This window comes from Bufo bufo, chromosome 6, assembly GCF_905171765.1.
Source record: "Bufo bufo chromosome 6, aBufBuf1.1, whole genome shotgun sequence".
NCBI lineage: Eukaryota > Metazoa > Chordata > Amphibia > Anura > Bufonidae > Bufo > Bufo bufo.
Genome location: NC_053394.1, coordinates 292711446 through 292725912, shown reverse-complemented (window position 1 = coordinate 292725912; position 14467 = coordinate 292711446). Strand labels below are relative to the sequence as shown.

The following is a 14467-nucleotide window of genomic DNA, read 5'->3' as shown; positions in this document are numbered from 1 at the left end:
ATGCAAAATGCCCCAGGGGGGCCCACTGAGGCTTTATCGCCCAAGGGCCCACATGAACCTGGAGCCGGCCCTGGGCATCTACCAATAATCATGGTATAAGATTGTCTGCTAAATTATAATAAAGTAGATTACTGATTACAACCATTATGTGTTTGTATCAGCCTCTGTGCACATACGCCATTTGAATTCGGAACCCATAATCATAGATGCAGGGGTAATTGCCCTCACAAAACTTGGCCCCCAACATGGGGCTGGACTAATCGGCTTTCCCTCGACACCCCGATAACCACGGTCAGAGGACGTACAGATCCACTTAAAGCAGCGCTGCAAGGTGATTAAAGAGATTTAATCTTGCTAAAATCTGTGCCTCATCTCCTGCCTGTCCAAATCGGTGTGGAGTTGGAGTCTAAAAAGCCGATTTACAGTCCAGCCTGTTCTTGGTAAAGAACTCTAAAGAGATGATATTCCTATGATTATTGGGTAAGACTTTTGACTATGACGTTTGAGACAGTAAACTGGGATTGCTGATATAGATATCTGTTGTCCGGTATGTTTTGCGGAAAATAAGTAAAAACACCAAAAAGGGTAATCAGGAGCCCTGGAACCCCTTGAGGGGTTGAATAAGCTGAGGCTCAGTGTAGAATACACTAGGTATATAGTGGGGAAGTTCTGTGGAAAACTGAGTCGGGTTCGCTGGAAAAATAATTTTAGTCTCTAGACTGGTACAAGTGAGGAAGCTCTAGGTAAGGACTATGAGAAACTGACATCAGGAAATTGTATTCTTTGGTGTTGAATGACAAAACTTGTGGACAACTGACAGATATGGCTGATAATCTTAGTGTCCCAGAGGGTTACAAGACAGCAAAGAGTCTAGTGGAAGTGTGGGAAAAGTTCAAACAAACTTATGGTGGTTGGATTAGGGATCATAGATGTAAAGGAGTTGTTGACATATGTATAAAAGTAGTTCGTGAGGTTGAAACTGGGTGTTTGAGAATGAAGCATCGGTAGCCGACAAATGACCTCCAGGGCACTACGAAAGGCACTTAAAGGAGGGGACCGTGGCCTCATGAGAAGGTATGCAACCTTGCCTGCCTCTAGTTGCTTTGTTTTGTTACATCACGGCTGGCTGGCTGCTGGACGATGATCATACTGTGAGTAGTAACTGGTGTTGACATTTTGGGTCTTTAGAACTTCAGACTGAGAAGGAAAATGTACTCTATTGTGGATATTCTTCTGAGTTTTCTGTGGTTTGTGTTGTGTGTCAGGCGCCTCCCAGGTAGCAATTAACCAGGGCAAGAAAATTCCCCTGGCAGGAGGTTGCGCTTTGAGCGTAGGAACGGGACTGACGGAGACTACAAGAGATTTCTGCCTGTGAGAGTCTGAAGGAATTGCCAGATGAGGGGGCAGAGGGTGTAGTCCAACCGGCAGGTCAACCTTGGAAGTTGGTGAAAAATCCTGTCTGCCAGTGAGGTGAGCCCTGCTTGTTGTTAAAGAGGGGCGGTGCCACTTGTTTTTGTCTTGTAAATGTTCAAGTGGGTAAACAAGAAGTTGAAAGGTTTATCTTTATCGTGTATGCTTGTTAATTGTGTCTCCCCTCAGAAGAAGGAAACAAAATATGATAAATAACAAAACAACACAACATTGCTTACCGGTAATCGTTTTTCTCGATACCCATGACGGCACCCTGTGCGACTCAGGACCTCCCATCAGGACAGGAAACCTGAGAAGATAAAAAGGACACACCTCCACACAACACCAGTAGAAGAAATAAATTGTTCTCCGGAGAGAAGTGACAAAGGGTTAAAAACCCTTTTTTTTTTTTTTTTATATCTATATTACGTCATATAGACCTGGCAAAAAGCCATCAACATTATATATATATATATATCTATCTCTCTGCTTGGGGAGGGAAATATCGGGTGCCGTCATGGGTATCGAGAAAAACGATTACCGGTAAGCAATGTTGTTTTCCCCTCACCCATGACGGCACCCTGTGCGAGATAAACTATAAGTAGAACCTAGGGGGGGGGCCACAGCCTGAAGGACTTTCTCTCCAAAGGAAGCATCAGAATGGAGCTGTAATCTGTAATGTTTAAGAAAAGTATGCGGGGAGCTCCAGGTAGCCGCCCTGCAAATCTGGGCTAACGATACATCAGCTTTCTCAGCCCACGAAGTAGACACCGCCCTCGTAGAATGGGCCCCAAAACCTGAAGGAGGGGGGAGACCCAGGGAAATATAAGCTCTAGCTATGGCCTTCTTCACCCATCTAGCAATAACCCCGCGGGATGCTTTTTTCCCCCTATTTCCTCCTAAAAACTGAACCAGGAGGTTCTCGTCCTTTCTCCAAGGAGCCGTAACATCTAAGTAGACTAACAAGCATCTCTTGACATCCAAGCAATGAAACTTTTCCTCCAAGCTATTGGAGGGGTTAGGAAAAAAGGAAGGCAACACAATGTCTTGGCTCCTATGAAAATCGGAGACAACCTTGGGAAGAAAAGAAGGCAAGGGCCTGATAACTATCTGGTCATCCTGGATGATCGTATAGGGCGGAAATGCCGAAAAGGCCTGGATCTCCGAGATCCTCCTAGCCGAGGTAATAGCCAGGAGGAAAGCCATCTTAATGGATAAGATGTCAATGGGAACCTCTAGTAAGGGCTCAAAGGGTCTATCGGTTAGGGCCGTCAAGACCCTATTTAGGTCCCAAGGAGGGGAAAGAGGTCTAACGGAAGGACAGATTCTGGCAGCGGCAGAAAGGAAACTCTTGACCCACGGGTGGTTTGCTAATTGGAAGTCAAAAAAGTAGCTCAAGGCCGACACCTGAACTTTTAAGGTGGAGGCCTTGAGCCCTTTGTCTAACCCTGCTTGTAGAAAGTCCAAAACCTTAGGGATTTCAGGAGGACTAAATGGATCAGGGCTAGAACCCAAAAAGGAAGAAAAAGACATTCCACACCCTATTATACTTCCTAGCTGTTGACGCTTTTTTGCTACCTAGAAGGGTGGAAACAACTTTGCTAGAAAGCCCTCTCTTCAACCAGATGTCCCTGTCAATCTCCATACTGCCAACTGAAGAATCCCCGGATTGGGATGCCATACGGGCCCCTGGGAGAGTAGATCCTCCCTCGGAGGGATCACCCAGGGAGGGCCTCTGGCTAGACTTAAGAGGGTGGGGTACCAGATTCTCTTGGGCCACTTTGGGGCTATCATGATTATGGTGGCTCCCTCCGTCCGTACTTTTTTCAGAACCTGCGGGATTAGGGAAATAGGTGGGAAGGCATAGCCGAGTTCCTGGCTCCAATCTTGAGCCAGACTGTCTACCGCTGTAGGATTCTCTGTGTAATCTAGGGAGAAGAATCTCCTTGTCTTCCTATTCTTCCGGGTGGCAAAGAGATCTATAGTTGGGGTCCCAAACATTGTTACAATCTGGGAAAAAACTTCCTCGTTCAGACTCCACTCTGCCTGCCTGAGTTCTACTCTACTTAGAAAATCGGCCACCGTGTTCTCTTTCCCCTTCAAGTGTATTGCGGATAAGACCAGGTTCCTGTCTTCCGCTATTTTGAAAATTTCCTGGCAGAGGAAGATTAGGGATGGTACTTTTGTCCCGCCTTGATGATTTATATAGGCCACTGTTGTTGAATTGTCCGAGTAAAATACCAACTTTCTGTTGGAGACCTCTGGAACTGCCACCTTTAGTACTCTTTCTACCGCCTTGAGCTCCTTGTAATTTGACGTGCAGACCCGGGTTTTTAAATCCCATCTTCCCTGCCAGTATTTTCCTTCTGAATGAGCTCCCCAGCCCCACGGACTGGCGTCTGTCGTTATCAGCATGGGTTCCATGAAGGACCAAGGCATTCCTATCGAGAGGTTCTTCTCGGACGTCCACCACAGAAGGGAGTACCTTGCTCTGGAGGAAAGATGAAATTTTCTCTCTAGTGTTTGTGGAAGACCATTCCAAATCTTCAAGATATCTGACTGTAACGGTCTCGTGTGGATCTGAGCGAATGGTACGGCTGGAATTGTAGCCGTCAGGTGCCCCAGTACTGCCATCGCCTCCCTGATGGAACATTGGAAGGACCGGAAAAGGAACCAAACATGCTCTATTGTCGAGGACACTTTCTTCTGAGGGAGGAATGTCTTCTGAGCTGTAGAATCTAGCTGCATTCCTAAAAAGGTGCAAACTTGAGAAGGGGTTAGACAAGATTTCTCTTGATTCATTCTCCACCCCAGATCCTTCAACAGAGAGCACACCAGGACGAGCTCTGCTTGTAACTGCTCCCTTGTTTGGGCTATGAACAAAAAATCGTCCAGATATGGTACTACTACTATCCCAGATGATCGAAGGAATGCCACCATCTCAGACACGACCTTGGTGAAAATTCTCGGGGCTTGAGAGACCCCAAACGGCAGTGCCCTGTATTGCAGGTGCAGAAGTTGGCCCCTTACTTGGACAGCCGTCCTTAAATACTTTTGGGAGGAAGAGTGAATTGGGACGTGATAATAGGCATCCTCTAAGTCTATACTTGCCATCCAGCAACCCTGATATAACAGGTCTAAAGTTGTCTTTATAGTTTCCATCCGGAATTTCTTGTATCTCAGGAATTTGTTTAGACGTTTTAGGTTCAGAATCATACGAAAGGAACCATTGGGTTTCTTTATTAAAAAGAGTGGGGAGTAAAACCCCCTGCCCTCCTCCCTCCCTGGGACCTGGCAAACCACTCCTTTGTCCAACAATAACTAAACCTCTCTCTCCAGAACTGTGGATTTTAGAGGATCCTTTGGAGTTGGAGTGTGGGTGAAAAAGACTTGGGGATAGGAGCGGAACTCTAACCTGAATCCCTCCGCTATACCCCCCAAAACCCACTTGTTTTGGGTGACGTTCGCCCAAGCCGGGAGAAAGGCAGAGAGTCTCCCCCCAACCTGGAGTCTGGCGTCATTGCTTGTCTTTTGGTTTGTTATCCTGGGATTTAAACAGGAAACCGCTAGTTTTTCTTGGAAATCTATCCCTTTCCTTCCTATCGAAGGGCTTACCCCTCTGTTTTCTAAAGCCCTGCTGGGGTTTACGAAAAAAGGGGGGTTTTTGAGGGACAGGAAACCCTTTTTTCTTGTCAGATGCCTTCTCCAAGATGTCATCCAGGGAGGATCCAAACAATCTATGACCCTCACACAGAAGGGCACACAGTCTGGCCTTAGACCCCTGGTCACCCTTCCATGACCTAAGCCAAATGGCTCTTCTAGCCGCATTCGTCATAGCTGAGGATTTGGCAGCAAAGCGCATAACATCCGTAGAAGCATCGGTTAAAAAATCTGCCGCTTTAGCAAAGGTGGGAAGAGAAGCTAAGATATCCTCCCTGGGCTTTTTTTCTCCAAGATGTTTCTCTAGCTGTTCAATCCACAATCTTAAGGACCGGGATACCCAAGTGGCTGCCACTGCGGGTCTAAGACAAGTAGCGGAAGTTTCCCATGCCCGTTTAAGGTATATATCTGCTTTCTTATCTAATGGGTCCGACAGGCAACCCAGATCATCAAAGGGGAGGGCAGATCTCTTAGCTATCTTAGCGACTGGAGCATCTACCGTAGGGGCCCTATCCCAGCTGGAGGAAACTTTCTCTTCATAAGGATATTTCCTTTTCACCGAGGAGGGTAAGAAAAACTTTCTATCAGGATTCTTCCATTCTCTATTGATGATCGCTTGCATGTTATCATGAATAGGGAAGACCCGATGTTTTTTAGGGCCTAATGCCTGAAAGGCCTGGTCCGCAACTGATCTGGTCTGCTTAACTTCTTCTAATTGCATGGTTGCTCTGACCGCTTTTAATAACGGCTGCGTGTCCTCTGGGGAAAAGAAGGATCCCCCTGAATAATCTTCATCCGAGGAGTCCGAATCACTAGTCAATAGTTGTCCGGATTCTCCGCCATCTTCGGAAGAGTCCAACTCAATACTGTCGTACTCTGTATCCTTCCCTGGTTTATCTGGGGACCTGGCACGGCTCTTACTGAATGCTTTAAAGGACGCCTTAATAATAGACTTCATGGATTTAGTAAGGGTCTGGGATTGCTCTGCTACCAGATTATCTATACACGCTGAGCATAACGCCTTCTGATAAGATGTAGATAGGGGCACTTTACATTCCGCACATTCCTTGTGTCTTGTCTTAGAAGACGATTTTTTAGGTGGTTTAGGGATCTAAAAACAATCATAAGAAACACCATATTAGAATAAAAAGGAACGCTCTCACCCTGAAGCTTTTCCTTTTTTCCCCATCCTCAGACCGGTACCGGACTTGCAGGCCTTAAGGGTTCCTGGGGTTCAGCGCGTCCTTCTGTAGGCTCCGACATGATTGCAACCAGGATCGCTACGTGGCACTTCCAAATTGTGCCCCAGCTGGCTGCCTGAACCTGCCGCCGTATTTGTATTTTAAAGGACGCGCTTCGGCCTCTACTTCCGGGTCCTGCACGGGCTAAGCCCCCCCCCCCCCCCGACATCATCTCCAGGAGACAGCCCCGCGCATGCGCATAAGCACGAACTGGGCAGAGCGAGGAAGAGCATGGGGAGCCGCCTGGACACGGCCACAGCGGCTCCCCGCAGGGCCGGAGAGAGGGCAGGCGCAGGCAGACTTATGGGGAGCGGCTTCCGGCACGGCCACAGAACTACCGCTCCCCAGGGATAGGACTTCCCACGGCACTCAGCCACAGACCTTCCCCAGCTCCGGTGTCTTGGAGGTACGTCTTCAGCAGTGCTGCTTCTCAGGATCTCCCATCCGGAGGACAGGAAACCTGAACTGGTGTTGTGTGGAGGTGTGTCCTTTTTATCTTCTCAGGTTTCCTGTCCTGATGGGAGGTCCTGAGTCGCACAGGGTGCCGTCATGGGTGAGGGGAAAAAACAGTGCAATGTAGCAAAGGAAATTCCTGTACTGATTCTTTGAAGTAGCGACTCATGAAGTCCGGTTGTGACTGCCATCCGTCTCAGGGAGTAAGGGGTGTTTGGGTTGAATGTACATGCAAGAATTACTGCCGCAGAAGAACTCAGTTTGCTGAGATAGCGAACATATGGAGACGGAGAGCTGGGTACTTGTAAGGGACACCCCGTGTTAAGGTTATTATAGACCTGGTGGGTCCTCAAGGTGGTCTGTGTGTAAGTCCTGACTAGGTGAACCAGAAGGACTGACGGAGGGAGGATGACCTAGAATGGGTGAACCAGAAGAACTGTCTGAGGAAGGAGGACCTAGGGTACGTTTTAAATAGATGTATCAAAAGGATTATGATCCAAGGGAGGAGGACCTAGGGGAAGCCCGGCCGGCAAATTATGTAATTCAAGATTTGGGGTGTTAAAGTGCCTTGTGAGCCAGACCCAAATCCTGGGATTGGACGGAGACATTTGGTATGGTCCCCATGGTCTAAGTCCGGGAAGCAAAAGAGGAAAACTGCCAGACAAATAGTGAGAGAAAGTAAGAAAGAGTTTCTTGCAGCCTTATCAGTTAACCCCTTGTTATTTACCAGCTGTGGGATTTATGGGAGAAACAGTTTTTGTCCGTGAATCTGAGCCAGTTAAACTAAAGATAAAGACAGTACGGTTGTTACCTAATTGATACTAAAGAAGAAACCCAGTTAACCACCTCCGGACCGCCTAACGCAGGATCGCGTTCCGGAGGTGGCAGCCCTGCCCACAGTCACGCATATATGCGTCATCTCGCGAGACGCGAGATTTCCTGTGAACACGCGCACACAGGCGCGCGCGCTCACAGGAACGGAAGGTAAGAGAGTGGATCTCCAGCCTGCCAGCGGCGATCGTTCGCTGGCAGGCTGGAGATGTGATTTTTTTTAACCCCTAACAGGTATATTAGACGCTGTTTTGATAACAGAGTCTAATATACCTGCTACCTGGTCCTCTGGTGGTCCCCTTTGTTTGGATCGACCACCAGAGGACACAGGTAGCTCAGTAATATGTTGCACCAAGCACCACTACACTACACTCCCCCCCACCCCTGTCACTTATTAACCCTTGATCACCCCTGATCACCCCATATAGACTCCCTGATCACCCCCCTGTCATTGATTACCCCCCTGTAAAGCTCCATTCAGATGTCCGCATGATTTTTACGGATCCACTGATAGATGGATCGGATCCGCAAAACGCATACGGACGTCTGAATGGAGCCTTACAGGGGCGTGATCAATGACGGTGGTGATCACCCCATATAGACTCTCTGATCACTCCCCTGTCATTGATTACCCCCCTGTAAAGCTCCATTCAGACGTCCGCATGATTTTTACGGATCCACTGATAGATGGATCGGATCCGCAAAACACATACAGGCGTCTCCCTGGAGCCTTCCGGGGGGGTGATCACCCCATATAGACTCCCTGATCACCCCCCTGTCATTGATCACCCCCCCCTGTCAGGCTGCATTCAGATGTCCGTATGATTTTTACGGATCCACGGATACATGGATCGGATCCGCAAAACACATACGGACATCTGAATGGAGCCTTATAGGGGGGTGATCACCCCATATAGACTCCCTGATCACCCCCCTGTCATTGATCACCCGTCATTGATCACCCCCCTGTAAGGCTCCATTCAGACATTTTTTTGGCCCAAGTTAGCGGAAATTATTATTTTTTTCTTACAAAGTCTCATATTCCACTAACTTGTGTCAAAAAATTAAATCTCACATGAACTCACCATACCCCTCACGGAATCCAAATTGCTTAAAATTTTTTAGACATTTATATTTCAGACTTCTTCTAACGCTTTAGGGCCCCTAGAATGCCAGGGCAGTATAAATACCCCACATGTGACCCCATTTCGGAAAGAAGACACCCCCAGGTATTCCGTGAGGGGCATATTGAGTCCATGAAAGATTGAAATTTTTGTCCCAAGTTAGCGGAAAGGGAGACTGAGAAAAAAAAAATAAAAATCAATTTCCGCTAACTTGTGCCAAAAAAAATAAATTTCTATGAACTCGCCATGCCCCTCATTGAATACCTTGGGGTGTCTTCTTTCCAAAATGGGGTCACATGTGGGGTATTTATACTGCCCTGGCATTTTAGGGGCCCCAAAGCGTGAGAAGAAGTCTGGGATCCAAATGTCTAAAAATGCCCTCATAAAAGGAATGTGGGCCCCTTTGCCCACCTAGGCTGCAAAAAAGTGCCACACATGTGGTATCGCCGTATTCAGGAGAAGTTGGGGAATGTGTTTTGGGGTGTCATTTTACATATACCCATGCTGGGTGAGATAAATATCTTGGTCAAATGCCAACTTTGTATAAAAAAAAAAAAAAAAAAAAATGGGAAAAGTTGTCTTTTGCCAAGATATTTCTCTCACCCAGCATGAGTATATGTAAAAAGACACCCCAAAACACATTGCCCAACTTCTCCTGAATACGGCGATACCACATGTGTGACACTTTTTTGCAGCCTAGGTGGGCAAAGGGGCCCACATTCCAAAAAGCACCTTTAGGATTTCACAGGTCATTTACCTACTTACCACACTTTAGGGCCCCTGGAAAATGCCAGGGCAGTATAACTACCCCACAAGTGACCCCATTTTGGAAAGAAGACACCCCAAGGTATTCCGTGAGGGGCATGGCGAGTTCCTAGAATTTTTTATTTTTTGTCACAAGTTAGTGGAAAATGATGATTTTTTATTATTTTTTTTTCTTACAAAGTCTCATATTCCACTAACTTGTGACAAAAAATAAAAACTTCCATGAACTCACTATGCCCATCAGCGAATACCTTAGGGTGTCTACTTTCCGAAATGGGGTCATTTGTGGGGTGTTTATACTGTCTGGCCATTGTAGAACCTCAGGAAACATGACAGGTGCTCAGAAAGTCAGAGCTGCTTCAAAAAGCGGAAATTCACATTTTTGTACCATAGTTTGTAAACGCTATAACTTTTACCCAAACCATTTTTATTTTTACCCAAACATTTTTTTTTTTTATCAAAGACATGTAGAACAATAAATTTAGAGCAAAATTTATATATGGATCTTGTTTTTTTTGCAAAATTTTACAACTGAAAGTGAAAAATGTCATTTCTTTGCAAAAAAATCGTTAAATTTCGATTAATAAACAAAAAAAGTAAAAATGTCAGCAGCAATGAAATACCACCAAATGAAAGCTCTATTAGTGAGAAGAAAAGGAGGTAAAATTAATTTGGGTGGTAAGTTGCATGACCGATCAATAAACGGTGAAAGTAGTGTAGTGCAGAAGTGTAAAAAGTCGCCTGGTCTTTCAGGGTGTTTAAGCACTGGGGGCTGAGGTGGTTAAGGGGCTGCCTGTCAGTTACAGGATGGTTCATGTTCCTAGAGAAGTTAAGGTGACAATTTTGAAAACCCCAGATAGAAGGGAGGCTGTTGAAAGGATTAAAGTGCCCAAAGGAGCACAAAGCCTAAGGGTGTTTTTGGGATTGGTGTCATACTGGATTAGACATGCCTCCATGTTAATGCAGCCTCTGTGTGATTGTCTGTTATCTGACCCATTTCATCTGACAGAAGAGGCAGTGAATAATTTTCATACAATGAAGCCTTGCATAACCTCAGCCCCAGCCCCGAGTATTCCAAAATATGATGAGTAATTTAACTTGTTCTGTTTTAAAATTCAGGGTCACAGTCAGCCAGGTTAAACCAAGTTACCCGCAGCGCCCCCTCCTGTGTCAAGACAGTCGCGGCAGTGCAGGCAATGAAATGAATGAGCAGCTGTGAAGACATGGCAGTTTCTGTGTATAGATTGCACCCACACGCACCCCCTTCCCCACAATTTCCTTTTTAGCAATCAGTTTGAGTTTCAGGAAGTGTGGGGGGAGGAATGGAAACATGAGGTGTTTGCACAACTGTATGACATACAGGCCAGGCATTCTCACATAGGTGCAACCAAAACATATTTCTATGGCTAGACAACTCAGACTCCAATGTGCCCTCCTAATTTCTTTCAAAAGATGTACTACTCTGAATCCTGCTACTTTGTTACCAATTACAGATTCAGAAATGGGGGAGGGTAGCACAGGTAGCCTTTTGTCTGATTTAGCGGAAAATGCTCCTCATGATTGTATATAGTTGATGCAACAAGAAACTTCTGGATTTTCTCATGAATAACCTCTTGATAACTCAGATTTTTAGTGTTTTGTAGATGGAAACAGGAATATGGGAGAGGATGGCCGATTCCACACTGCATATGCAGTGGTCACACAGCATGAGGTAGCTGTTGCTGAACCACTCCCTCCGCACATGTCTGCGCAGGAGGCAGAGCTGAAGGCACTCACTGAGGCGTGTAAATTGCCTGAGGGGAAGAAGGTGAACATCTATACAGATTCAAGGTATGGTTTTAGTATTGCACATGACTATGGACTCATATGGCAGGCTAGAGACTTTCTAACCTCTGCAGGTCAGCCCATTAAAAACAAAGACTCCGTGCTTAAACTGATGAACTCTTTACTGTTGCCAGAAGAAGTTGCTATTGTAAAGGTAAAGGCTCACACAAGGTGTACCATGGTAGAGGCAAAAGGCAATAGCAGAGCAGACAAGGCTGCGCTCCAGCCAATAAATGCTGATGCCACCCCGGTAAGAGCCTTAAAGCCCGTGGATATATCTAAAGACATTTTAATTAAGTTGCTTGAGCAGGCCCCACTTGAAGAGAAAGAACTGTGGACTAAAGGGCTAGACCAGATGACCAAGGAGTATGGAAAAACAAGGACAAAATTTGTCTACCATGCTCTCTGTACCCAGCTATGGCTCAGGAGACCCACGGGCCCACTCACCTATCAAAAGGTGCCATGGTAAGTGTGGTTAATACAGGGTGGATTGCTTCAGGGTTCTCTGTGCATTGAATAACCCCGGTTAAGTGGTGAAGACTCCAAGCAAACACCCCCCCCCCCCCCCCCCCCCCCAGGCCACTTTACCTGTTTCAGACATTGCAGATAGACTATATACAACTACCAAAGGTAGGAGTGTATGAATTCGTTCTCGTGTGTGTTGATCTCTTTTCAGGTTGGCCGGAAGCCTTCCCAATAGCAAAAGCAAATGCCAAGAATACGGCAAAGAAACTGGTCAGTGAACTGATATGCAGGCATGGTGTTCCTGAAGTTATTGAGTCAGATAGAGGTTCTCATTTCGCAGTTGAAGTGATGAGTGAAGTTATGAAAGCATTAGGGGTGATCCAAGCTTTCCGAGTTGAGCGCTTGGATGGATAAAAGGCCATGCGGGAGATCCAGAGGCCCTGGACAGAGTGCTTGCCTCTGGCTCTATATTCAGCAAGTACTACCCCAAACAAGAGGACAGGGTTTTCCACATTTGAGATCCTGTTTAGAAGTGCCCCCAGGTTAGGGTTGTACTTTCCCCAGCAGCTGCAGATGAATAATGACAGTCTGACCAGTTACATACGGGCCCTCACAAAAAGGCTAGAATACATGCATAAACAGGTGTTTGCTTCACTTGCAGATCCTGACTCAGTAGAAGGAACTCACAACTTGCAGCCCGGGGACTGGGTGGTGATAAAAAGGCATGTGAGAAAAGGACTAGTTCCAAGATTCGATGGTCCCTTTCAAGTACTGTTGACCACCCACACCGCTGTAAAGGTTGAAGGAAAATCCAACTGGATACACGCTTATCACTGCAAGAAAGTCTTGGAACCACAGGATGAAGGTCCGTCTGCTGATAGTGGCTCTGACCTTGAGCGTGTTAGCAGTGTTTCGTCCACTGAATGATGAATGGGACAATGCTTTGATACAGCACCATCAGGTGCTGTTTGAAGGAATAAATGAAAATTGAGAGACTGTTGGATCTGTACTCACAGTCCTGTGAGTTCAGCCAGTATGCCCTATTTCGCCGTGCCCCTCAGTTTTTCTGAATTGGCTGAACTGGCCAACTCTACTATCTTTTTCACAGGCATGAAACAGGGAGTTACCTTTACCCATTGCAGGATGGGCGGAGCCCCCCTGGCTCATGGTAAACAGATCAGGGTCACCAGTTGGATTATAGCTCTACCCCCAGGAACAAGAACATGTACTGCAATGTGTCATGCTTTCCAAGTTGGACACACTGTTATTGCTTGAAAATACAGTCAAAAGGTATGTCTTTTAGCCCTCATGACAAATTTGGCTGCAATGACTCGAATTCAAACAGCCTGGTGCAGTGTGTTGGTATAGATCCTGTAAAGGGTAAGAATCTGGCCTGCAACAACCGTACTTTAGTCGATTTAATTGCTGGAATAACCTCTAACTCCTCAGAGGGTCAAGAAAAGGGACAAAAACTGGGAGGAAGGTGTCTTCTCGGTGCACATACGCTATTTGAATTCAGAATTCGTAATCATAGACGCTGGGGTAATTGCCCTCACAGTGGGAACTGGGATCGACGGACTCTCCAAAGGGAATCTGAATGGATTTATCGTTTTCGATCCCAGTCCCCAATTGGACTCAATGAGAGATTGACGTTCTTATGTTTTCTATAGATTACTGATTTTTGCCTGGTGTCTCTGGTGTAGTGAGGAATGGACAGCATGTTCCATTTCTCTCTTTTTCAGTTTTCTTTTTAGGTTTTTCAACATAAGCATTGAGTAGGGACTGAATCTGGCCATATACATCGACACGTGAAGTTTCAGTAGATAATTATATCTTATGATATTTCTGGATTGTGGTAGCCCTTAGTAACTAGGGGCCTCCTAGTATATTAATTATCCACTTCAGGTAGTCTTTACTGGATGCAGAATACTATCATGGTTGTGCACCCGTAACGGAGCACGGGTTTATTTTATAAAGTTTTTTATTTATAATGGCCCCCCTTAGCTATAGATTACCTCTTTATCACTGTGTTTGCCATTTTAATTGGACCTCCATAAGCCCAAAGAGGGTCCCTCTATATTATATGATTGAAGCAGTCGGATTCGCTCTTCCATATCTATTCAGGAAGTGGAGGGACTATGTGGAAAGCATTTGCGTTCCATAGACAGGAAGTCCAGTGCGAAGTTAGTGGACGTGGAGTTTGCGTGCGCTCAATTCACCGGAAGCAATGTGGGTTCGACGCGTGCATAAGCCCTATAAATAGGGCGAAGTTAGTGGCATCTGTTACACATCCATCCGTACATCTGTCTATGCACCAGCCTAATTGCCACCAATGTAATCATGGGACATGTGAGAGGTCTCTTGACCACAATGATGTATTGGTGTAGGCGTTGTCAGCAACATCTGTATCGCTGGCACCATGAGGTTCAATGCACATTATCTATGGACCACCTCTGAGTGATTTGCTCGGTGATCCTGTGCATTGCAACTCAGCACTGGGCATATTTGTGTAATGTTTGGTAAAACATGTCGGGGGGCAGAGAGTGATATGTTATATTTTAGCCAGCCAGGTCATGCAAAGCAATGAGTTCTGATACAATAATAAGTAACAAGTGAACACTAGGAGGGCATTCGCTATCAGGAGGCAGCGCACTGTGAAACAAACAGTGTGCATCAAACTAAGCACGGCAAGAG

General features: G+C 46.1%; 1 protein-coding gene and 1 long non-coding RNA gene across 2 annotated transcripts in view; one reads left to right on the top strand and one right to left on the bottom strand.

The window, feature by feature from the left end:
* The window catches only part of LOC121003065 (NXPE family member 1-like), a 1048328-nt gene that overhangs the window by 1003923 nt on the left and 29938 nt on the right, over nt 1-14467 (bottom strand). The gene's annotated exons all lie outside the window — the stretch shown is intronic.
* On the top strand, nt 200-12593 carry LOC121003067. The gene is made up of 3 exons (XR_005779408.1): nt 200-331; nt 11985-12043; nt 12435-12593. It is a non-coding gene; the product is annotated as an uncharacterized LOC121003067 (long non-coding RNA).